At 39.3% G+C, this 25,367-nt stretch overlaps 1 protein-coding gene and 1 pseudogene across 4 annotated transcripts in view; one reads left to right on the top strand and one right to left on the bottom strand.

The window, feature by feature from the left end:
- The window catches only part of BBS9 (Bardet-Biedl syndrome 9), a 591,615-nt gene extending 571,496 nt beyond the window's left edge, over positions 1-20,119 (bottom strand). For all 4 annotated transcript variants that reach the window (XM_037837046.1, XM_037837048.1, XM_037837049.1 and 1 more), the window contains exon 1: positions 19,662-20,119. The gene's annotated coding sequence lies outside the window, so the exon portion shown is untranslated. The remainder of the gene's footprint in view (positions 1-19,661) is intronic.
- LOC119534575 lies at positions 13,523-14,433 on the top strand (annotated as a pseudogene).
- Positions 20,120-25,367: the final 5,248 nt, after the last annotated feature.

Raw genomic sequence — 25,367 nt, 5'->3', positions numbered from 1 at the left:
TAAATGACAAATAGGGTGGAATGGGGGGATGGTTTGGGTATTCTCTTTTCACTTTTATTTTTTATTCTTATTCTGATTCTTTCTGATGTAAGGAAAATGTTCAGAAATAGATTGTGGTGATGAACGCATAACTATATGATCATACTGTGAACAGTTGATTGTATACCATGGATGACTGTATGGTTTGTGAATATATTTCAATAAAACTGAATTAAAAAAAAAAAAAAAACAATAAGAAGAAATCTACCAAGATGTTAAAAAAAAAAAAAAAAAAAAAAAAAAAAAACACGTCACTCACAGCTGCAGTGAGTTCCCTCTGTCCTTCAGCTCATTTATATGGCTCCACTGATCAACTTAGACCCACCCCAAATGGGCGGAGCAATACTTCCATGAAAATTATTCAATCAGTCATCACCCACAGCTGGGTGGGGCACATTCCAAAGAAACACTCAAAGAATTACAATCTAATCAACACTGATAACGTCTGCCCACACAAGATTACATCAAAGATAATGGCGTCTGGGGGGACATAAAACATTCAAACTGGCACACTATGTAACCGTGTGATTGTGAAAACTTTGTGGCTCCCACTCCCTTCATACAGTGTATGGACAGATGAAAAGACAAATGAGGATAAAAAGTAAATGAATAATAGGGAGGGATGGGGGGTACGGGATGCTTTGGGTGTTCTTTTTCACTTGAACTTTTATTCTTATTCTTTTTTGTGTGTGGTAATGAAAATGTTCAAAAATTCATTATGGTGATGAATGCACAACTATATAATGGTACTGTGAACAAATGATTGTACCCCATGGATGACTGTATGGTATGTGAATATATCTCAATAAAATTGAATTTTTAAAAAATGTAGCTCAAACTATTTCTTAGCAGCAGGGCTTCCACACGGACTAAGCATAGTCATCAAGGCCACTTTCTTCAAACAAAGTTGGCCAAGAATTATTTCAGAATGTGGTGGTGAAAGGTGCAGACTCTGAACACAGTCGACACACCTTTGAATCTCTCCTCAACCACATACTAATTATGCAACCATGGCAAGTTTCCAAACCTCTCCATGGCTCAGCTTCCTCATCTATAAAATGCAGGTAAAAGGGGTGTTGTGAGGATTAAATAAGAATACAGTAGATTAATGCTTAATTGGTAAAGAATTTCTGTTTGGGATGACAGAAAAGTTTGGTAATGGATGGTGGTGGTGGCAGCATAACATTGTGAATGTAATTAACACCACTGAATTACATATATATCTGAATGTGGTTAAAAGGGGAAATTTTAGTTTGTAAATATGCTACTAAAATAAATTTTTAAAAAAATGGAAGAAAACTATTAAGATAATGACAACTAAATGCAATAAACAGTACTGGATGAGATCAAAGAATGGAAGAGAAAAGGCTCAAAAGGACATTACAGGGACACAAGAAAAAATGGGAATAAAGAAATGTAAGCTTTGTATCAATGTTAGGACTATCCGGAGGAAAAACTTTCTAGGAAGAGGACAAAGGCAATATAAAGGAGGTAGAAGCATGCCTGACATGTTCAGAGAACACCAAGGAGCTCCTGGTAACTGAAACAAAGAAATGAAAGTGGTAGGAAGATCTGAAAGGTTACCAAGAGGCAGACTGATTAGCTTTATAGGTCACTGTGAGAACTCTGGCTTTTCTTATGTAAGTGTAATAGGGGGCCACTGGAGGGTTTTGAGCAAAGGATTGAAGAGATCTGATGTAAAGTGGTATAAGGGATCCCTCTGGCTACTTGTGTAAGGAAGAAACAATAAGGAGGCAAAGTTAGATTATTGGAGACAAGATAAAAGGCTATTGCAATATGCCTGGCAATAAATAATGGTGGACTAGACTAAAACAGTAGCAGTGGAGACGACAAGAGGTGGTCAGATTCTGGATATATTTTAGATTGATACAGTATGTGAAAGACAGAGGCCAAGAATGTCTCCAATGTTTCTGGCCTTAGCAATGAAATGGATGGGATTCCATAATGAGATGGAGTCAGATGGAGGGTGGAATCAGGAGTTCACTTTGCACATGCTAAGTCTGGGATGTCTATTAGACATTCCAACTTGGAAACTGAGTAGAAAGGTGCATACACTGGTCTGTGGTGCAGGATGCAGCTCTGAGAAAGAGATACATTTGAGAATCATCTGTACACGTGGTATTTAAGACCACAAAAAAGAAGCAAATCACCAAGGGAGTGAAGGATACAGAAATGAAGAGGTAGAAGGACTGAACTCTGGGATGCTGAGGGAAAACAGGAGGAACCCACCAGAAAACTAAGCAGGGGCAGCCAATTAGGTCAAAGGAAGACCAGGGGTGGGTTAGCTGAAAAGAAGCAAAAAAAGAAAAAAGTGTTTTCGAGAAGGAGGGAGTGATCAGCTCTGTCAAATGCTGCTGATATATTATAAAGGATGAACACTTGTTGGCACAGTTTCCATGTGAAGACATAGCCCAAAGACAGAAACCAACAGGCTAAACAAAAGTAAGTGATCCTCTGATCAATATATATATCAGCCCAATTCAAAAGGAGTCTCAAGGAGAGAAAATAAGAGGGGGAAGATGTGCTCATCATCATGGAGCCTGCCTAGAAAACATTCTAGCCCAGGAAATAGTAAAAGAGTACTGTTTCCATCAATGCTATTAAATGAGACAAAAAACAATCAAAAAGACATAGCTACAGTTTGAATTTAAACAGAAGTAACTTGTGCCAGTTTGGATGTATTATGTCCCCCATAACGCCATGTTCTTTGATGCAGTCTTGTGCAGGTAGATGTATTAGTGTTGATTAGTTTGGAATCCTTTGTGTGTTTCCATGGAGATGTGACTCATTCAACTGTGGGCGACACCTTTGATTGGATAATTTCCATGGAGGTGTTACCCCACCCCTTCAGGTGGTTTTTAATGGAATCACTGGAGTCCTATAAAAGTGTTCCCAGACAGAAGGAGGTGCTGCAGCCAAGAGAGACACTTTGAACAACGTACAGGAGCTGAGGGTGGAGCTGGAACACAACATGGGATCAGCAGACACCAATCACATGCCTTCCCAGCTAACAGGTTTTCCAGACGCCACTAGCCTTCCTTCGGTAAAGGTTTACTTGTGTTGATGCCTTCACTTGGACATTTTCATGGCTGTCAGACTTTGTAACCAAATAAACCCCCTTTATAATTTCTGGTATTTTGCATAATGGCAGCATTAGCAAACCGGAACATAACTGTATCAGATGAAAGTGGCTCTAATGTGAAAACACCCTTGAATACCTTGTTAGTGAACAAATTCAGGTGCTAGAACAAAGAAAAAAAATTCTCCAATACATAGAACTAACTTTCCAATACTTGTCTATAAATGTTCAATATCAAACACTAATTTCTTATGGACTGCTATCATAAAATTGAAGATCTATTCCTATTAACAAAAGAACACTGGCAACATTTATTTTCTTCCTGTTTCTCCTGCTCTATCAATTCTCTTTAGTCATCTCTGACTTTTTAGTTCCTTAAAGCCCCTCTTCAACAGTTTAGCTCCTTGCTACTCCAATAATCATCTCTGGACATCCCCAGATGATTTACATGTACCTTAAACTTGAGAAGCACTGGTTTTACTGATATCTGTTAGCCAAAGTGGATGTTTACTATAGGATAGCTCTATCTTCCCCTTTCTTTTTCCTAGGGCCTCTGCCACCAGTTATCTTTCCAAACCATGCAAAAGGGAAATTATTTTTCAAATCAAGGAGCTTTAACAGCTAGACGGCATCTATCAATCATACAGTATTCTCATACAGTAGGAAAGGACAGCGAGGCCCAGAGAGGTTATATGACTCCTCTTAAGTTGCACAGCTAATGGCAGAACGTTGCTTCTCCCTATCCTCTCCCTGGTCTCAAGACCGTCTTCTTGTTAGGCTGTATTCTGGTTTCCTAGAGCACAAAAATACCAGAAATGGATTGGCTTTTATAAAGAGGATTTATTAGGATACAAATTTACAGTTCTAAGGCCATAAAAGTGTTCTCAACAAGAGGATACCTTCTCTGAAGGATGGTTGATGGTGTCTGGAACACCTCTGTCAGCTGGAAAGGCACATGGCTGGTGTCTGCTGGTCCTCTGCTCCTGGGATACATTCCAAAGTGACTTTCTCCAAAATGCCTCGGGGCTTCTATTTTTGTTCCTCTCTCTCAGCTCCTGCACATATTCTCCCAGGGTGTTTCTCTCTAAGCATCTCGGGGTTCTCTCTTAGCTTCTCCTGGGCAAACTCTGGGCTTCATCTCTTAGCTTAGCATCTCCAGACATCCTTCTGTCTGCATCTCCAGGCATCTCCAAATGTCAGTGAGCAACTGTGTTGGCCCTCGAGTTTTCTTAAGTACTCCAGTGAACCAATCAAGACCAACCCTGAGTGGGCAGGGCCCATACCTGCATAAAAATAATTTAATCAAAGGTATCACCCACAGCTGGGTAAGTCACATCTCCATGGAAACACTCAGTCAAGAGGTTCCACCCAACAAGATTGGGTTAAAAGATCATGACTCTTTTGGGGTCCATAAAAGTTTCAAACCAGCGCAGGCTGCCACTGCCCTGCAATTTTATATTCAAAAATATGAGATGGTATATGTCAATACAGGGATTTTGTTTGTTTTGCATTGTTTTGTTTTATTAACAGGAGAGCTAGCAAGGGGTGGGGGTTAAACCTACTCCAACAAATGGCTCTTCCTCACAAGAATACAACTACCTTAATTACTTCAGACCAACAATATAACAACTGTCAAATGCATAGAAAAATGTTGTAAATTCCAAAACATTCTTATTTGACAGTTTTTCTTTGAGCACTTTGTACATGTCATCCCACTGCCTTCTAGAGTCCACTGTTTTGGTGAGAAGTAATCTGTTCATCTTATTGGGGTCCCCATATGAGTGATGAGTCATTTTTCTCTTGCTGCTTTAAAGATTTTCTCCATGTCTTGGGGCTTTAGCATTTTTACTATGATACATCTATTTGTTGATCTCCTTACATTTATTCTATTTGGAATGGGTTGAGCTTCCTGGATGTGTAGTGTGATGGTTGGGTTCATCTGTCAACTTGGCTAGGTGGCCTAGCTGTCTGGTCAAGCGGGCACTGGCCTGACGATTGCTGTGAGGCTATTTGAGGCTGGTTAATAAACCAATGGGCTGGTTTGTCGGATCATCAGTCAATTGACTGCAGCTGACTGATGACTCATCAAGGGGCGTGCTTCCACAGTGAGAGAATGCAATTGGCTGGATTTGGTCTGGGTGATCAGTTGGAGGCTTATAAGCCGGACGGTTAGAGAACCTTCACTTCTTCTTCAGCTGCTCAGTGAAGCTTTTCCTGGGGAGCTCATCGAAGTTGCCAGTTCGTTTCCTGAGGAGTTCGTCAAAGTTGTCAGTTCGTTTCCTGAGGAGTTTGTCAAAGTTGCTGGTTCGTTTCCTGAGGAGTTCGTCAAAGTTGTCGGTTCGTTTCCCGAGGAGTTCGTCGGACGTCTTCCTTGGAGTTGACAGCTTGTTGACGCCTCTGCAGAATTTGGACTCGTGCACTCCCGCAGTTGCGTGAGTCACTTTTACAATTTGATAATTTGATAATAAGAGACATCTCTCATTGATTCTGTTTCCAAGGAGAACCCTAACTAATACAACTTGGTACCAGGAGTAGGGTTGTTGGCCTCTTTGGGTTTTGGAGACAACATATTCCTCATTTAGGTGTGCTACTCCGGCCCATTTACCGAGTGACTAGAAAAGCTTCTAGTTTTGAGTGGGGACCGGAGCAAGATGAGGCTCTGCAACAGGTCCAGGCTGCTGTGCAAGCTGCTCTGCCACTTGGACCATTTGATCCAGCTGATCCAATAGTGCTGGAAGTGTCAGTGGCAAATAGAGATGCTGTTTGGAGCCTTTGGCAGGCTCCTATAGGAGAATCACAATGCAGGCCCTTAGGATTTTGGAGTAAAGCTTTACCATCCTCTGCAGATAACTACTCTCCATTTGAGAAACAACTGTTGGCCTGCTACTGGGCCTTAGTAGAGACAGAACGCTTAACCATGGGCCACCAAGTTACCATGAAACCTGAGTTACCTATCATGAGCTGGGTGTTATCTGACCCACCAAGTCATAAAGTTGGGCGTGCACAGCAGCACTCCATCATAAAATGGAAATGGTATATACGAGATAGAACTCGAGCAGGTCCTGAAGGTACAAGTAAGTTACATGAGGAAGTGGCCCAAATGCCCATGGCCCCCACTCCTTCCACCTTACCTTCTCTTTCCCAGCCCACAGCTATGGCATCTTGGGGAGTTCCTTACAGTCGGTTGACTGAGGAAGAGAAGACTCGGGCCTGGTTTACAGATGGTTCTGCACGATATGCAGGTACCACCCGAAAGTGGACAGCTGCAGCACTGCAGCCCCTTTCTGGGATATCCCTGAAGGACAGTGTTGAGGGGAAATCCTCCCAGTGGGCAGAACTTCGAGCAGTGCACCTGGTTGTTCACTTTGCTTGGAAGGAGAACTGGCCAGAGGTGCGTCTGTATACTGATTCCTGGGCTGTTGCTAATGGTTTGGCTGGATGGTCAGGGACTTGGAAGGAACATGATTGGAAGATTGGTGACAAAGAAGTCTGGGGAAGGGGTATGTGGATAGACCTTTCTGAGTGGGCAAACAACATGAAGATATTTGTGTCCCATGTGAATGCTCACCAGGGGTGACTTCAGCAGAAGAAGGTTTTAATAACCAAGTGGATAAAATGACCCGTTTGGTGGATACCAATCAGCCTCTTTCCCCAGCAACTCCTGTCATTGCCCAACGGGCTCATGAACAAAGTGGTCATGGTGGTAGGGATGGAGGTTATGCATGGGCTCAGCAACATGGACTTCCACTCACCAAGGCTGACCTGGCCACAGCCACTGCTGAGTGTCCAATTTGCCAGCAGCAGAGACCCACACTCAGTCCCCGATATGGCACCATTCCTCGGGGTGATCAGCCTGCTAGCTGGTGGCAGGTTGATTACATCAGACCACTTCCATCATGGAAAGGGCAGCGATTTGTTCTTACTGGAATAGACACATACTCCGGATATGGGTTTGCCTTCCCTGCGCGACATGCTTCTGCCAAAACTACAATACGTGGACTTACAGAATGCCTCATCCACCGTCATGGTATTCCACACAGCATTGCTTCGGACCAAGGAACCCACTTCACAGCAAATGAAGTGAGGGGATGGGCACATGTTCATGGAATTCTGTGGTCTTACCATGTTCCCCATCATCCAGAAGCAGCTGGGTTGATAGAACGGTGGAATGGCCTATTGAAGACTCAATTACGGCGCCAACTAGGTGGCAATACCTTGCAGGGCTGGGGCAGTGTTCTCCAGGAGGCTGTGTATGCTCTGAATCAGCATCCACTCTATGGTGCTGTTTCTCCCATAGCCAGGATTCATGGGTCCAGGAATCAAGGGGTGGAAACAGGAGTAGCACCACTCACTATCACTCCTAGTGATCCACTAGGGAAATTTTTGTTTCCTGTCCCTGCAAGTTTAAGCTCTGCTGGTCTACAAGTCTTGGTTCCAAAAGGAGGAGTGCTTCCACCAGGAAACACAACAATAATCCCATTGAACTGGAAGTTAAGGCTGCCACCTGGCCACTTTGGGCTTCTTATGCCTCTGAATCAACAGGCAAGTAAGGGGATTACTGTACTGGCTGGGGTGATTGATCCTGACTGTCAAGGGGAAATAGCACTGCAACTACACAACAGAGGTAAAGAAGAGTTTTCCTGGAATACAGGAGATCCCCTGGGGCGTCTCTTAGTACTACCATGCCCCGTGATTCAAGTCAATGGAAAACTGCAACAATCCAATCCAGGCAGGACTACCAATGGCCAAGAAACTTCAGGAATGAAGGTTTGGGTCACCCCACCAGGCAAAGAACCACGGCCAGCTGAAGTGCTTGCTGAGGGTAAAGGGAACATGGAATGGGTAGTGGAAGAAGGTCGTGATAAATATGAACTACGGCCAAGTGACCAGTTACAGAAACGAGGACTATGATGATATGAATATTTCCTCCTCGTTTTGTTATGATTATGTTTGTATTTGTCTGTGAAGAAAGTATTTTTGCTTTCTTCTCTGTCTTATCCCCTTATCATATGGCATAAGCTGTAACGTTCATTTTGAAGATATGGTTTTAGGTGATGTGTACAACTGCCAAGTTGACAAGGGGTGGACTGTGATGGTTGGGTTCATGTGTCAACTTGGCTAGGTGGCCTAGCTGTCTGGTCAAGCGGGCACTGGCCTGACGATTGCTGTGAGGCTATTTGAGGCTGGTTAATAAACCAACGGGCTGGTTTGTCGGATCATCAGTCAATTGACTGCAGCTGACTGATGACTCATCAAGGGGCGTGCTTCCACAGTGAGAGAATGCAATTGGCTGGATTTGGTCTGGGTGATCAGTTGGAGGCTTATAAGCCGGACAGTTAGAGAAACCTTCACTTCTTCTTCAGCTGCTCAGTGAAGCTTTTCCTGGGGAGCTCATCGAAGTTGCCAGTTCGTTTCCTGAGGAGTTTGTCAAAGTTGTCGGTTCGTTTCCTGAGGAGTTTGTCAAAGTTGCCGGTTCGTTTCCTGAGGAGTTTGTCAAAGTTGTCGGTTTGTTTCCCGAGGAGTTCGTCAGACGTCTTCCTTGGAGTTGACAGCTTGTTGACGGCTCTACAGAATTTGGACTCGTGCACTCCCGCAGTTGCGTGAGTCACTTTTACAATTTGATAATAAGAGACATCTCTCATTGATTCTGTTTCCAAGGAGAACCCTAACTAATACATGTAGATTAACGGTTTTCAACAAATTTTGGAATTTTCAGTCATTACTTCTGTGAATATTTTTCATGTTTCTTTATGTCTCTCTTCTCCTTCTAATAGTACTATTACCTCTATGCTGGTATGCTTCATAGTGTTCCACATTTCTCTGAGGCTCTGTTTAAGAATATTAATTATGGGATAATTATTTACATTATCAAAATATTTGATCTGAGTTTCATTAGGTATAAAGGTGCTCTAATGCCTGTAAGATTACTTACGATTAAGTAAGAAACTGAGCATATACAAGCTTATTAGGAAAACAACTGCTCTATACAAAGAGAAATTGTTTTGTAGGTGTGTATTCTTTATTTGAACTAAAGGATTACGCCTGCTGTGGCTAAAAACAGTGAGGTCCAGAAACCTTAAGTAAGTTGTTCAAACTTGGTATCAGATCCATCTTTGAAATCAAACAGGAAAGGAAGTATTGTTCTATAGCCTGAGTTGTTATTTTAAAAGGCATCAATTTTTTTTTGAAAAGGAAATTAAAAGTGCACCAATTTTCCACAAATGAGGGTTTGTAGTTTCTCAATTTCTTGGGGAAATTTTGCCTTAGGATAAACTACACCTGTAAATTGATTTTGGTAAGATTTTGTACTTATCTATTGTTACTGAAATGATTGAAGCTTTTGTGTAATGTGATGGAATTAATGTATTTTGCATATGGAAAGAACATGCCTTTTTGGGGTCAAGAGGGTGGAAAGCACTGGTTTGAATCTATTATGTCCCCCACAAAAGCCATGTTCTTTTAATCCAATCTTGAGGGTACAGACTTATTACGGGTGGGATCTTTTGATTAGGTTGTTTCCACGGAGTTGTTTCCATGGTGATGTGACCCATTCAATTGTGGGTGAGACCTTTTGATTAGATTATTTCCATGGAAGTATGGCCTCGCCCATTCAAGGTGGGTCTTGATTAGTCTACTAGCATCCTCTATGAGAGGATAAAACACAAGAGACATTTTGAAGAAAGAGAGAGATACTTAAAGGAAACACCCAGAGACATTTTGGAGACAGCCATTGAAACCAGATGTTTGGAGATGCTAAGCTAAGAGACGAAGCCCAGAGTTTGCCTCAGAGATGCTCAGATAGACATTTTGGAGAGAAGCTAAAATATGTAATCCAGAAACCAAAAGTTCTTTGGAAAGACCAATAAAACTGACAAACTGTTAGCTGGACTGACAAACAGAAAGGGAGAATGAGGTCGCAAACAACTAAAATCAGAAATGAAAGGTAGGGGCATTACTACCTACCTCATAGAAATAAAACGGACTATAAGAGGATACTATGAAAATTGCATGCCAAAAACTAGATAACCTAGATGAAATGGAAAAATTCCTAGAAACATACAAATTATCTAAACTGACTGAAAAAGAAATAGAATAGAATAAGAAAAAGAAAAAGAATAGAATATCTCAACAAAGAGATTGACTCAATAATCAAAAACTTTCATATTAAAATATGTCTAGGACCAGACAGCTTCACTAGTAAATTTTACCAACAATTCAAAGAAGAATTAATATAGATCCTTCTAAAACTGTTACAAAAAATCTGAAGAGGAGGAAACACTTCTTAACTCATTCTGTGAGTCAGTTCTAGTTTGCTAATGCTGCCAGAATGCAAAACACCAGAAATGGATTGGATTTTATAAAAGGGGGGTTATTTGATTACACAGTTTACAGTCTTAAGGCCATAAAGTGTCCATCAACAAAGGTGCCTTCACTGGAGAAAGGCCATTGGTGTCCGGAAAACCTCTGTTAGCTGGGAAGGCATGTGGCTGGCATCTACTTGCTCCCAGGTGGCATTTCAAAATGGCATTCTCCAAAATGTCTGCATCAGCTTCCAACAGCCATCATCAAAATGTCTGTCTCAGCTCCAGCTAGCTATGAGCTCCTTCTGTCTGAGCTTATATAGTGCTCCAGTAAATTAATCAAGGCCCGTGCTGAATGGGTGGGGCCATGCCTCCATGGAAACTATCCAATCACAGTTATCACCTACAGTAGGGTGGGTCACATCCCCATGGACACTGAACCAATAGGTTCCAACCCAATCCATACTAATAAGTCTGCCCCCACAAGAATGTATTAAAGAATATGGTTTTTTCTGGGGGACATAAATATACAAAACGGCACAGAGTCCAAAGCTAGTTAAAGATATGACAAAAAAAGAAAATTACAGACCAAAATCCCTTATGACTATAGATGAAAAAGATATACTAACAGATCAATCCAACAATACATTAAAAAGATCATACACCACGGCCAAGTGTAATGTATCCAGGAAAGCAAGAGTGGTTCAACATAAGAAAATTAATTAATATAATACATTATATTAATTATAATGTATGAATGAATGTATGAATGAAGGGGAAAAAACATTCATGGTCAACACAATTGACAGAAAAGGCACTAGACATAATCCAGCACATTTTCTTGATGAAAAAACATTCTGAAAACTAGGGATATAAGGAACTTCCTCTACATAATAAAGGGTATGAAAAACCCACAGCTAAAATCACACTTAATAGTGAAAGACTGGATTTTTCTCAGTAAGAGAAATGTTTTAGTTTCCTAGACTGCTTTAAGCAAATACCATGAAATGGTTCTGCTTGAACAATGAGAATTTGTTGCCTTACAATATTTAGGCCAAGAAAATGTCCAAATCAGGCATCATCAGGGTGTTGCTTCCTTCCCAAAGACCGGCTGCTGGCAATCCTCGGCTCCTCTTCCACATGACAAGGCACACGGTGGCATCTGCTGGTCTTTTCCTTCTCTTACAAGTTTCAATGATTTCAGCTTCTTTCTTCCATGGCGTGTGCTCACTCTCTCGCACCCTCCCTCCCTCCCTCTCTCTCTCTCTCTGTCTCTCAATTCATTCTGTTTACAAAGGACACCAGTGATAGGATTAATACTCATCCTGAATGGGGGAACACACCTTAACTGAAGTAGATTCATCAAGGTACTACTTACAATGGATTTACACCCACAGGAATGGATTAACTTTATTATGTTTTTCCGGAGTGCATACTGTTTCAGACCACTACAAGCAGGAGCAAGAGGAGCATGTCCACTTGGACTACTTTTATTCATCATTATACCGGAGGCTCTAGCTAGGGCAATCAGACAGGGAAAAGAAGTAAAATGCATCCACAGACTGGAACATTTCAAGTAAAATTATCTCTGTTTGCAGATTACATGTTCTAAAATATAGAAAATTCTAAGGAATTCCCTAAAAAACTATTAGAGGTAATAAATGAGTTCAGCAATGTTGCAGGATACAAGCTCAATATGTGAAAATCAATTCTATTTCCATACACTTGCAATAGCAATCCAAAAATGAAATAATTCCAAGTACAATACCATCAAAATGAGTAAAGCACTTAGGAATAAATTTTTCAAAACAAATGCAAACAACATGTTCTGAAAACTATAAAACATTGTTGAAAGGAATTAAAACAACCTAAGTAAATGGAAAAACATCCCATGTCCATTGATTGGAAGACTTAATATTAAGACGGAAATATTCTTCAAACTGATCTAAGATTCAACACAATGCCTATTAGAATCCTAGCTGGCGTCCCTGTAGAAATGGATGAGCTGATCTTAAAATTCATGTGGAATTGCAAGGGACGCAAGATAACAAAAGAATACCGGAAAAGAAGAAAGTTGGAAGACTCATACTTCCAAGTTTCAAAATCTACTACAAAGCAACAGTTATCAAGACATTGTGATACTTACATAAAGGTAGACATGCAGATAAATGGAAAATAATCAAGAGTCCAGAAATAAATCCATATGTCTTTAGTCAACTGATCTTCAACAAGGATAACAAGACTATTCAATACGGAAAAAATAGTCTTTGCGACAAATGGTGCTGGGACAACAGGATAGCCTCATGGAAAAGAATGAAGTTAGGTCCTTCTGTCATACCATATACAAAAATTTAACTCAAAATGGATCAACTATAAAACTCCTACAATAAAGCAGGTGTAAATCTTCATGACTTCAAATTTGGCAATGGATTCTTAGATATGATGCCAAAAACATGAACAACAAAAGGAAAAAAAATGATAAACCTGTGTTCCAGTTTGCTAATGCTGCCATTATGCAAAATACCAGAAATGGATTGGCATTTATAAAGGGGATTTATTTGGCTACCAATTTATAGTTCTACGGCCATAAAAGTATACAAACTAAGGCATCAACAAGAGGATACCTTCACTGAAGAAAGGCCAATGGTGTCCAGAACATCTCTGTCAGCTGGGAAGGCACATGGCTGGCATCTGCTGGTCCCGGGTTATGTTTCAGCTCTTCTATCTCGGTTCCTGTGCATCCTTGCTTCTTTCTCCCAGGGCGTTTCTCTCTAAGCATCTGGGGGTTCTCTCTTAGCTTCTCCAGGGCAAACCCTGGGCTTCATCTCTTAGCTTAGATCTCCAAACATCTTTCTGTCTGCAACTCAAAGCATCTCTAAGCATCTCTGTCGGATCTGGCTCTGCTTTTCTCTCTCTTCCTGAGCCTCTTAAAGGACTCCAGTGATCTAATTAAGACATACCCTGAATGGGCAGGGCCAAACCTCCATGGAAATAAACTCCATGGAAACAATCTAATCCAAATATCCTACAAGATTAGATTAAAAGAACATGTCTTTTGAGTGGCCTTGTTCTCCACCTTTTCTTTATTGTGCTGACGCCGCCCCGCTCTTGTCAGCCTCCGGCCCATAGTCTCCTTGAGACCAAACACCATGCCTTCAATTAAGTTGCAGAGTTCCAATGGAGAGATATTTGAGGTTGATGTGGAAACTGCCAAACAATCTGTGACTATAAAGACCATGTTAGAAGATTTGGGAATGGATGATGAAGGAGATGATGACCCAGTTCCTCTACCAAATGTTAATGCAGCCATATTAAAAAAGGTCATTCAGTGGTGCACCCACCACAAAGATGACCCTCCTCCTCCTTAGGATGATGAAAACAAAGAAAAGCGAACAGATGATATCCCTGTTTGGGACCAAGAATTCTTAAAAGTTGACCAGGGAACACTTTTTGAACTTATTCTGGCCGCAAACTATTTAGACATCAAGGGTTTGCTTGATGTTACATGCAAGACTGTTGCCAATATGATCAAAGTGAAAACTCCTGAGGAGATTCGCAAGACCTTCAATATCAAAAACGACTTTACTGAAGAGGAGGAAGCCCAGGTACGCAAAGAGAACCAGTGGTGTGAAGAGAAGTGAAGCATTGTGCCTGACACTGTAACACTGTAAGGATTGTTCCAAATACTAGTTGCACTGCTCTGTTTATAATTGTTAATATTAGACAAACAGTAGACAAATGCAGCAGCAAATTATCGTATTAGCAGAATATTGTTCTCATTGCATGTGTAGTTTGAGTACAGATTCCAAACCTATGGCTAAGTTCTTCTAGTATGATCAAAAAAAATTTCTTTTTTCTTTGCTCTGAATAAAACTGAACTGTGGGTTCTCTATAAAAAGTGGCATTTGGGGCTTTCCCTCTTTTTGTAAAGTAATTTCTGCCTAGTTTACTGTTCAGTTAACTTCAGTTTATTGATCTTTTAAAAGTTGGCATTGTAAACAAAAACAACTTGGAAAAAGAAAAAAAAGAACATGTCTTTTGTGAGGACATAATATATCCAAACCAGCACAATTTGACTTCATCAAAATTTTTATTTTGTGCTTCAAAGAACACTATCAAGAAAGAGAAAATAAAACAAATAGAATGAGGGAAAGTATTTTTAAATCATATCTCTGATAAGGGACTTGTATGTGTAATACATTAAAAATTCTTACATCTCAATAATGCAAAGACAAAAAATGAATTAAACAATGGAAAAAGGATCTGAAAATACGTTTCTCCAAAGAAGATATACAAATAGACAATAAACACGTGAAAAGATGCTCAACATCATTAGACATTAAGGAAATGTAAATCAAAACCACAATAAGATATCATTTCATACCCACTAGGATGACTAAAATCAAAAAGTCAGAGAGTAACATTGTCAGTGAGGAGATGATGAAATAGGAAACTTCATGCATTGTAGTGGGAAGGTAAAATGGTGGCCCACTGTGGAAAATAGTCTAGCAGTTCCTCAAAAGGTTAAGCATACAGTTACCATATGATCCACCAATTCCATTCCTACATATATATCCAAGAGTAATGAAAACATATGTCTACCCAAATGTCAGAGTATAATTATTCATAATAGCCAAAAGACGGAAACAACTCAAATGTCCATCCAGGGATGAATCAATTAACAAAATATGGTATATTCAAATAATAGAATATTATTCATCCATAAAAAGGTAAAGTACTGAAAATGATACAACATGGATGAACCCTGAAAACATTATGCTAAATGCAAGAAGACAGCCACAAAGGACCACATACTACATGATTCCATTTATTTTAAATGTCTAGAATAGGCAAATCCATAAAGAAAGAAAGTAAATTAGTGATTGCTTAGGCCTGAGAAAGATGGGATATGGTAGTCATAGCTAAAGGGTACGGGATTTCTTTTTGAAGTGATAAAAATGTTTTAAAATTGACTGTGGGGATGGTTACACATATCTGTAAATAAACACACGAAAAAAATATCAAATGGTAAACTGTATAGGATGTGAATTATATCTCAATAAAGCTCTTATTTTTTTTAAAAAAAGTAAATAGTAATGGATACATAGGAATTTGTCATACTGTGATGGCTAGGTTCATGCGTCAACTTGGCCAGGTGATGGTGTCCAGGTGTCTGGTCAAGCAAGCACTGGCCTAACAGTTACTGCAAGGACATTTGTGGCTGGTTAATAAATCAGAAAGCTGGTTTATTAAATCATCAGTCAATTGACTATACCTGTGAATGATTACATCAATGAAGGGCATGTCTTCCACAATGAGAGAATTCAGCCAGCTGGATTTAATCCAATCAATTGAAGACTTTTAAGGGAGAAACAGAGAGGACCTTCACTTCTTTTTCAGCTAGCCAGCACCTCCTGAGGAATTCATCAAACACATGGGAGTTGCCAGTTAGCTGCCTGCCCTTCAGAATTTGGACTCGTGCATACCCACAGTTGCGTGAGACACTTTTAGAAAATTTTATATTTACAGATATATCTTGTTGGTTCTATTTCTCTAGAGATTCCTAACTAATACATATACTATTCTTAAACTTTGTCAATGTTTAAAATTTTCCCATAATAAAATAACAGAATTTAAAAATAAAGTTTCACTTTTTGTTTTTAAGCAGGACCTTCCAGTATTTGGCCATATTTACTTCTCTATTATAAGAGCAGTAGGTTAGCAAATCAAATTCAGAAGGTTACCTATATAAATTCTACTTTTTCTTTTAGAAGGACATCTGACCCCCATTGAAAGAGAAAAAAATTAACTATAAATTAAGACTCAAATAAAATGCCAATTTATTTTCTGAATTCAGAAAGACACAAGCCTTAATTTTGAGATTTTAAGGTAAAAAATTGGGTGGGAGAAGAAAAAAGCTGGTAGCAATGGCAGGCTAGGAAGAAGGCAAGCATGGAGTAATTGAGACAGGGCATCTTTCCATCATGGAACCTGGCTTTTCCATTTCAAAAACAAACAAAAGACAGCAATTAGTGAAGGGGGAATGATAATCTAATAAGAACAGATAAGATATGGAGAATAATCCTAATGATATGGGAATGCTCAGAATGGCTATGGTTTATTAATTTTCTTGGGGTATGGTAGGAACATGTTGGAAGCAATGTAGTTATTTTAGGTTATTTGTTTTTCTTATTTCTTTGTTTTGCTTGAAACTTGTTTTTAAAAAAAATTTTTTTTGATATATAAGTAAAAAAAAAAAAAAAAGTATTCCAAATGACAAAAAATAAGTATTAAGTTGGTTTTTTTTATTTAGTTTTGCCAATTGTCTTGAATAAAAATAAGGAACTAAGGTTTATACTTATTCTATTCATTTAATGTTGATTTCTGGTTTCATCAGTGATTTTCTTTAAGTAAATGGAAAACAAAAAAAATAAGTTTTCAAAGGCTATCACTTCTTTTTTTCACTGGGAGGGAAAATAATAGCTAACATTTATTAATCATTTCTCATGTCACAGGCGGTGTTCTAAGTGCTTTGCAATTAAGTATTCTTTTTTAATCTTCATAACTTTTAATCTTCGTAACAGAACCTGAAAAGCAAATCATAGGTACTATTACTCAGGAATCCCTGACTGCAGAAAGGTTAAGAAACCTGCCCAAAAGACCACAACTAGCAAGTGGTGGAAGTGGCGCCCAACACAGGTCATCTACTCCAGGACCCTAAACAAGTAGCCTATGTAGCCATCTGTTCTGGTTTGCTAATGCTGCCGTTATGCAAAATAACAGAAATGGATTGGCTTTTATAAAGGGGTTTATTAGGCTACAAATATACAGTTTGAAGGCCATGAAAATGTCCAAATTAAGGCATCAACACGAGTGTACCATCACCAAAGAAAGGCCAATGGAATCCTGAAAACCTCTGTTATCTGGGAAGATTCATGGCTGGCATCTGCTAATCAGCTGCTCTGAGGTCCTTCTGTTTGTGAGTTCTTTTATAGGACCTAGTGATTTAATCAAGACCCACCACGAATGGGAAGGATCCATATCTCCATGGAAATAATTCAAACGTTTCACCCACAGGTTGACTGAGTCACATCTCCATGGAAACACTTAATCCAAAGATTCCAACCTAATCAACACTAATACATCTGCCACCACAAGAATGCATTAAAGAACATGGTGTTTGGGGGGACATAATACATCCAAACTGGCACACCATCTCACTATAATAATTTAATCATGGAAAGTCCAAATTGCAGGAGTATTTCATATGTCTTTTAAAGGATGATTTAGGAAATAGTAATATGAAGGTTTTAACAGGTGCATTCCTTTAAATAGTCACAAAAGATTCATTTCAAATGCCTTATTAGAATAATAAATGGAAAATAATCTCTTTATTCCCTAAACTCCAGAAATTCTCTTCCACACTTGTTACTTAACACTTTTTTTGTTTTTAATAGTTATATACATGTTACCTTCTATACCACGATTACTCAGATTTAGTTTTCAGTTAAGAAGTGGATGTTTTATTACTTCATAGGCCTAGTTATAACACATGAAAGAGAATTAGAAGAATAGTTGTGGGAATAATAATGACAAAGAATCCCATGGGAAGAACATGTAGGACTGAAAGCAGATTCTGGAGTTAGAAGGATGAGTCCCTGAAGCTGTTGTGGAAATCTGGAACTTTGCTTTCTCCAGGTTATGCTAGTGCCACCTCAAATTTAGGAAAGTGGAAATCAGGGTTTCCAGTCTAGAGAAGAATGCATATTGAGTCAGAAGAATGTTGCTTTTGAAGACAATATTATAAGGGTTCACAGTTCAAGTTTTCATTAAAAAATATAAGAGGTAAAATTATTCAGATCTGGGTTCACTTTCTAACCCCACACTCCAGCTATCTGACCTAAGATAAGTCCCTCATCCTCTAGCGTCCCCACTGTTCTCAGGGCTGAGACCATTAAATGTTAACTGCTTAACCCAAGGCGCAATCCATAGCAAGCAAGCTATAAATGTCAGTAGTAACCTAATAGTAGCGTAGTAATAGTAGTAGTAGTGGTCGTGGCAGTGTGTTCTCAACAAACCAAAATTACAAATGCCAAACCTGACCCTCTGGTCTGAAGATTTAAAAGGGACATTCAAAAGACTGATGGTAATCTTTAAATGCTGTTAACCAGCAGGAATATTTTATAATAACTTCATGTGTTTCAATAATTTTCTAAAAATATTCTTAAGTCTTTATTCTTGGGGATAAGGCTTGCTACATGCATCAAAAAATTATTATATACAATTGCTATTGGATTTTTTTTCTCTTCAATGAATGTTTCCATTAAGAAGATGAATCATAAACCTAAGTAGATAGTTACAACTTAAGCACAAGCACACAAAATGAAAAATTCTTACACCCTCACAAATAACTTGTAAAGTATTTGAAAAAATGTTTTTTTTTTTAATTCTTCTAAACAGTGGTTCAGCCTATTTACCAAAAAAAACCTCAGCAATTATTCTCCTTACATATTACTAACAATTCAGAAAATCTTCCTTTCTCATAATGCTGGCAAACTTTAGTTCAGACCCATAGCATACCCTCCAGCATCATCCAGGTTGCATTTATGTGTCTGTATGTACATGTGGGATATGGTTTCATTTTAAAGAAAAGATGAGATAACAAAAAGCTATGAATTTTAATTTTTTTTAATTTAAATTTAAAAAAATATTTAATGTTACACATGAAAAAAAAGCTATGAGTTTCTCTAGGAAACTGGAGTCAATTTTAGGACTTGATTGGTGAAGCGGGTTCTGATTAAATCTGCTCAGTTACTCTAAACTGCTGTGTCTGCAAAGTAAAGAGAGAAGAAGCAATAATCCTATTGAAAGAAGGAATCAGGGCACATTAGTACAGGCATTCTACTTCAGTCACAAGCTGAGATTTGCTTTCACCATTTGCTCACAGGACCTGTTGAAGCTCATTCACTGCGTGACATTCCTCCATGGAATCCTTAAAAATTCTTGCCATCCTTTTCTCCAAGATGTTCACAGGAACTCACTCGGTTTGTGTATTAAAAAAAAAAAAAAAAAAAAAAAAAAAAGCAAATATCCCTCCTAAAACTGATCACCTTATATACCCAAACCGTCACAAGTCATCAGAGGATCAGTCTTGTCCACAACACAAACCACGGAAAAGGCATGCATGCCCCAGAAATTTCACTGGAGACGTACTTTCTTACCTGATGCCGGGCCAAGTGGAACCTTTCTGTGAACCCTCTTTCCGCAGATGTCCCTTTAGGAACGCCTGCTCAGGGACAGGGCTGGAGCAATGGGAGTAAAAACTGAGACTGAGAGAAAAGCAACCCTTCTCTTCACTACTTGCTCGCGTCCTCGAACTTACTCCAGGTCCCGGGCAAAAAGAGAATCCCAACAGCCGGCACGACCAGCTCCAGAGAGTTGGAGAGACTCCTCCAAAAAGCTCGCTTGCACAGCTTCTCAGTCACCCCCGGAGACAAGCAAAGGAAATCCTAACAATCCCTTACAGAGAACAGGTAGGCAAACGAGAGTAACGGCAAGTCCCACTGCTCACAAAGATGAGGAAAAGAAGGGAGAGGAGGTGACTAGGATGTAGCAGAAAATGGACAGCAGCGGCGGAAGGGACGCCTCCCCGCTGCAGCTAACTCCAAGCCATCTTCGCCTGTTGTCATAGCGCTTTACAACGAACGCAACTGCGCAGGTCACACAGCGGCGCCGCGATGCCTTCTGGGGCTTGTAGTCCAGAATGGAGCGGTAGCGTGGGACGCGGAGAACAATTTCTGAATGGGCAGTGGTTGCAATCACATAGCTACTGAGGCGGACTGGAATGGACCACTCCCTAGTCCTCGTTGCTGAGAGAGATTTACTACAGTTCTCTTTTCTGTCCTTGGACCAGTTCCTCAGATCCACACTCTGGGGAGACCCGCCTTCCGCTCAGCCCCAGGGCGCAGGCTCCACCCCTCCCGCTCTCTTGCTGTCCAGACCCTCCGCGCTAGCGGGGCGGGCTCTCCGCAGGGTGGGGCTCTCTCAGGGCGGTGCGCGGGGTGGGCTTTCCGCGGGGTGGGCCTCTCTCAGAACCGCGCGCGGGGCGGGGCGCTTGCGGGCTTCTCCGCGGTGAGCGTGCGCACTCGGGCCCGAGATTAGCACGCACTGGAAGTGGTGTTTTCTTTTCGTGACCAGAAGGCTCGTTAGGGTCCTGTCCATGGACCGTGCGGCCATGGCACGGATGGGCAAGTTGGCGAGCGCTAGCGTGTGCGTCTTGGTGGCCGGAATGGTGCTGGCACAGTACATATTCACCCGAAAGAAGAAGGGATGGAAGACCAAGATCTTTGAGATGGTGAGTGCGGCTGTTCAGCGCGCCGGGAGCGCTTCAGGGACATTTTCCACAAGTGGGTTTGTATCACTCAAATCTCTCCTTTCTCAGGAGGGCAGTGGGGCATTAACGTGGATACGCTGCATTCAAAGGGTACTTTATACACACAAAAAATGCTAGATACTTTAAAAACTCTTTTGATTTTAACTAGAGAAAGCATATTGTGGTTCTGAACATGACACCCCAAAAAGCAAAAATTCAGGTGGTGAACATGCCCTTAGTACTGTCACTTGCTCGCCCAGGCCAGCCTCCCATGGCCCAGGTGGGTGGAATAATTACTGACCATTTTCTCTAACGCACATCTCTCAGAGACCCATATCCATTCCCAACATGACTTGTTCGGACCATAAATTTTATATAAATTCCACCTAAAAATGAAACAGAGGAGTCCCTGAGTAGGTCCTTAATCCATTGTTACTTAAGAATGTTCTAATGAAAAGAACACAAATCACTGCTCAGCTGAAAAGGCATAAATCATCCATGACACTATAAGGAAACATCAGACAAACCCAAACTGAGGGACATCCTGCAAAATAACCAGCCGGGATGCTTCTGAAGTGTCGATGTCATGGAAATCAAAGAAAGACTGAGGACATGTTCCAGAGCAGAGAAGCATATTGGAATGGGATCCTTTTACTATAAAGGAACTTATGGGAATATTTGATAAAACTTAAGTGAGCAAAAGAATTGAAAGAAGGACTTGAACTGATGTTCATAGCCCCATTATTCTCTGTTGCCAAAAGATGGAAACAACCCGTGTCCATCAACAGATGAATAGATAAATAAAATATAGTGTATACAAACAATGGAATATTATTCAGTCCTAAAAAGAAATGAAGTCCTGATACATGAAACAACATGGATAAACCTGGAAGACAGTATGTTGAGTGAAATAAGCCATACATAAAAGGACAGATATTTTGTGATCTCACCGATTTGAAACAGTTAGAATAAGCAAAGTCATAGAGTCAGAATCTAAAATATAGGTTACCAGGGGATGGGGTAGGATGGGGAATGGGAAGTTAAGTCTTAAAATGTACAAGTTTCCTATCTGGAATGATGGAAATGTTTTGGTGATGGATGATGGTGATGATAGCACAACATTGTGAACGCAATTAGCTCTGAAAGATGAATCTGAATGTGATTAAAGAGAAAAATGTTAGATTGTATATATGGTAATAATAAAAATTAGATGAAAAATCCATGGAACTACACTACACAGTGAACAGATAAACCATGAACTTTAATAGTACAATTTTTAAAATGTGCTATCATCAATTGTGGTGGGGTGATGTATGAGAATCCTGTATTTTATGCACGACTGTTCTGTAAACCTACAATTTCTCTAATAAAGGAAGGAAAAGAAAAAAAACATTAGTGGGTTCTGAGGATAAGATAGGGATAATATATTAATGGTAACTTGCTGATTTTAATGATTGTATTGAGTTATATAGGAGTGAAATGCACCCTAGAGTATTCCGGGGTGATGAGCATTATGCCAGCAACCTTCTTCTCCAACATTTCAGGGGGAAGAAAAAGGTATTTGTACTGGTCTTGCAACTTTAGGTTTGTTTCACGGTAAAAAAAAAAAAAATGCCTCATAAAAATACCTTACCAGAACACTGACCAAAACTGTCTCTAGCTCCAGCATGCTTTGGACAATTCCCACCTTTCTACCCAAGCTTCCATCAATACCAAATGACATAGCCACCTCTCCCTTTCATGGGACCAAGGCTCCTGTAGATTTCTGAGACCCATTCCTGATGACCACCCTGACTGCTGACTGTTAAAATCCTCTTTTGGAGCATTTGAACCATGTCCTCTTATTTTTTTCCTTTTAGAATCAATGCTGCTGTGAAGTTCTATGTCTCCTAATGCACATGTGCTAAATATTCTTTTTAGCGTCTACCTTGGAGTGGATTTCCTGGTTTGTAACATATGCAGATATTCAGCTTTACAAGATAATGCCAGTTCTTTTGTTTTGTTTTGAGTTTGTTTTTTTTCTTATTTACTTTAAAATTCACTGTAGGGATAATACCCTGTCAGTCATCAACCTTGAAATTTTTATTCTTGCTCTTTTCAATGGATTCTAACTTATGCTTTAAATTTCCTGTTTTTATTCATCAATCCACATCCACACTAAAAAATAGAATTCTAAATTATTGTGATTTTTAAAAATAAAAGGAGAATTTCATGAAAGTCATCAAAACCTTTAATTTTTTTGCCAATATATATTCTTTTTATTACTTGAAATCATACAATATTTGTAGAAAAGGAGAGGTATAAATACATTTAACTTCATGCTTCATACCATAGTACCATCATTGAAAAGAGGGAACAATTTTCTTGTAATATCTGAAAAGCAGTATGAAAGTTTTTGTTTTTCACCAAATATATCCTGTGTGTTTCCTCTTCCCTAATGTGTATCTTTTCTTTTGTCCTATAAGTCTTTCACCAATAAATCAGTCAGTCTACAGAAAGATTTTGGATTATTCTTCTACTATTTGAGTGAAGAAGTATATATAATAGTTACTTCAGAGTTTTATTTATAAAGAGTTCCTAAACTGAAATTATTTACTTATAATCTGGACAAGAACCTTTTGAAGTAGATTTCTACATGCCTAATTCTGCTCTAATACTAAAGGAAAATCTCATTATCCAATGAAGAAAAATCTTACATCTTTTTCAAAATAAGAGGAAGGACAATGATCTAGACTATGCTAATATAGACCTGACCACAGTGATCAGGTCAGAGGTCGAAAAGAAGGCTAACTTGATCTGATCACAGTAAATCCTGAGCCTTTGTGGTTCATGGTATAGGTGGGGAAAAAAAAAGTCTAAAAACACCATATACCATCTGACACTATTTTTATAAAGAAAAAATATAGAAATAAATATTGGAAGGATTTTTCACCAAAGTACTAACAGTGACTTTTAAGAGGACTTGTGAGTTTTTAAATTTTCCTTTGCAATGTTTTCCAATTTTTATGCATTGACCAAGTATTACCTTTGTAATGATAATGAAAGTTATAAAAGTGATATAATAACAGAACAGGTTCACAAATATTGAACCCTAATACAAACTATGACTATAGTTAATAATATAATTTTGCTAGTATTGATTCATTAAATTTTAACAAATGTACCACACTAATGTAAAATGTTGATAATAGGGAAAACTTTGGGGTGGGGAAATATGGGAACTCTGTACTTCGTGCATAATTTTTCTGTAAATCTACAACTGCTCTAAAAAATAAATTCTATTAAAAAAGAAGAAAGAAAGAGGGGGCATGCACTTCTGCCTTTCTTCCATTTTTCTGACTCCATGAAGATGAGGGGTGTCTCCTAGGTAGGCCAGAACAAAGAGCCCTAATAACTTTATGGCACTGTCCTAATAGCTCTGGAGTAACCACCACTGGATGTCTTTTACATAAGGAAAAAATAAACTTCTCTTTTAGGCCACAAAGAAAAAAAAAAAAAGAATAGCAAATACTGTATGAAAATAAGTAATAAAAATTTTTGTGAATTATGAATTTATATTGCAACCATGTAAGAAATGTAACTACTTTTTAAAAAAAAACAGAAAGTCCTTGGACTGGAGAAGCTTCTGAAAGCTGTGATAGCCAGATTAAACCTATTTCAGTAACATTATGGTGTAGTGTGAAGAACACTATTGGCTGGAAATTCTAAGATCATTTCCCATTTGTAGCATGGAAAGTGTTATTTTCAACAGCCAGTGCAAGAATTCCTCTTAAGGAATCTGTTAGATATCAAAAATGGCTACTGTGTTGTTGTTTTTTTTCCATTCTTGTTTGATTATCCCTTTGTTATGTATCTTTGCAGCTCCACCCCTTGAATCTGTAGTTGTCCCTATGGCTTGTTTTGGTCAATGAGACATTAGTGAAAGTGATGCAAGCAGAGGCTTGAAAATTGCTTATGCACTGGTGCTTACAGAGGTGTTCTGGATGCCATTGGCCATTCTTCAGTGGAAGGTATTTTCTTGTTGATGCCTTAGTTTGGACACTTTTATGGCCTCAGAACTAAATTTGTAACTTAATAAATCCCCTTTATGAAAGCCAATCCATTTCTGGTATTTTGCATATCGGCAGCATTAGCAAACCAGAACAGACTGTGATACAGTCAGGATCCAGAAGGTCAGCCAGACATGCTCAGACACCGGGAATCCCACCAGCAATCTTTGCTTACACACAAGCTGGGGCAGGGATTCCACTGTTCAGATACCTGAACTGTTTTGACTCAAGAACCTCCATCTCCCCACACATAATACTGTGGAAGGTTACTCTACAGTATAAGTAGGAAATCTCTTTATGTTTCTGAATAGTGAATTACACTACCATTTTTGTTTCTTTAGTATCAAGACATCTAAAGATTGATTTTAAATTTAAATTTTGCAATTAAACATTGTTTCCAACAGTTCTTAGTCACAGTCTACAGAATCCACCCTAGCTAATTTAATCACAAACTAGAGCTAGTTTTAAGGGAATAAATAACTCAACAAACCAGAAAAATCAAGCTT

Source organism: Choloepus didactylus, chromosome 5, assembly GCF_015220235.1.
Source record: "Choloepus didactylus isolate mChoDid1 chromosome 5, mChoDid1.pri, whole genome shotgun sequence".
NCBI classification, from domain to species: domain Eukaryota; kingdom Metazoa; phylum Chordata; class Mammalia; order Pilosa; family Megalonychidae; genus Choloepus; species Choloepus didactylus.
This window is presented reverse-complemented; position numbering and strand designations above follow the sequence as displayed.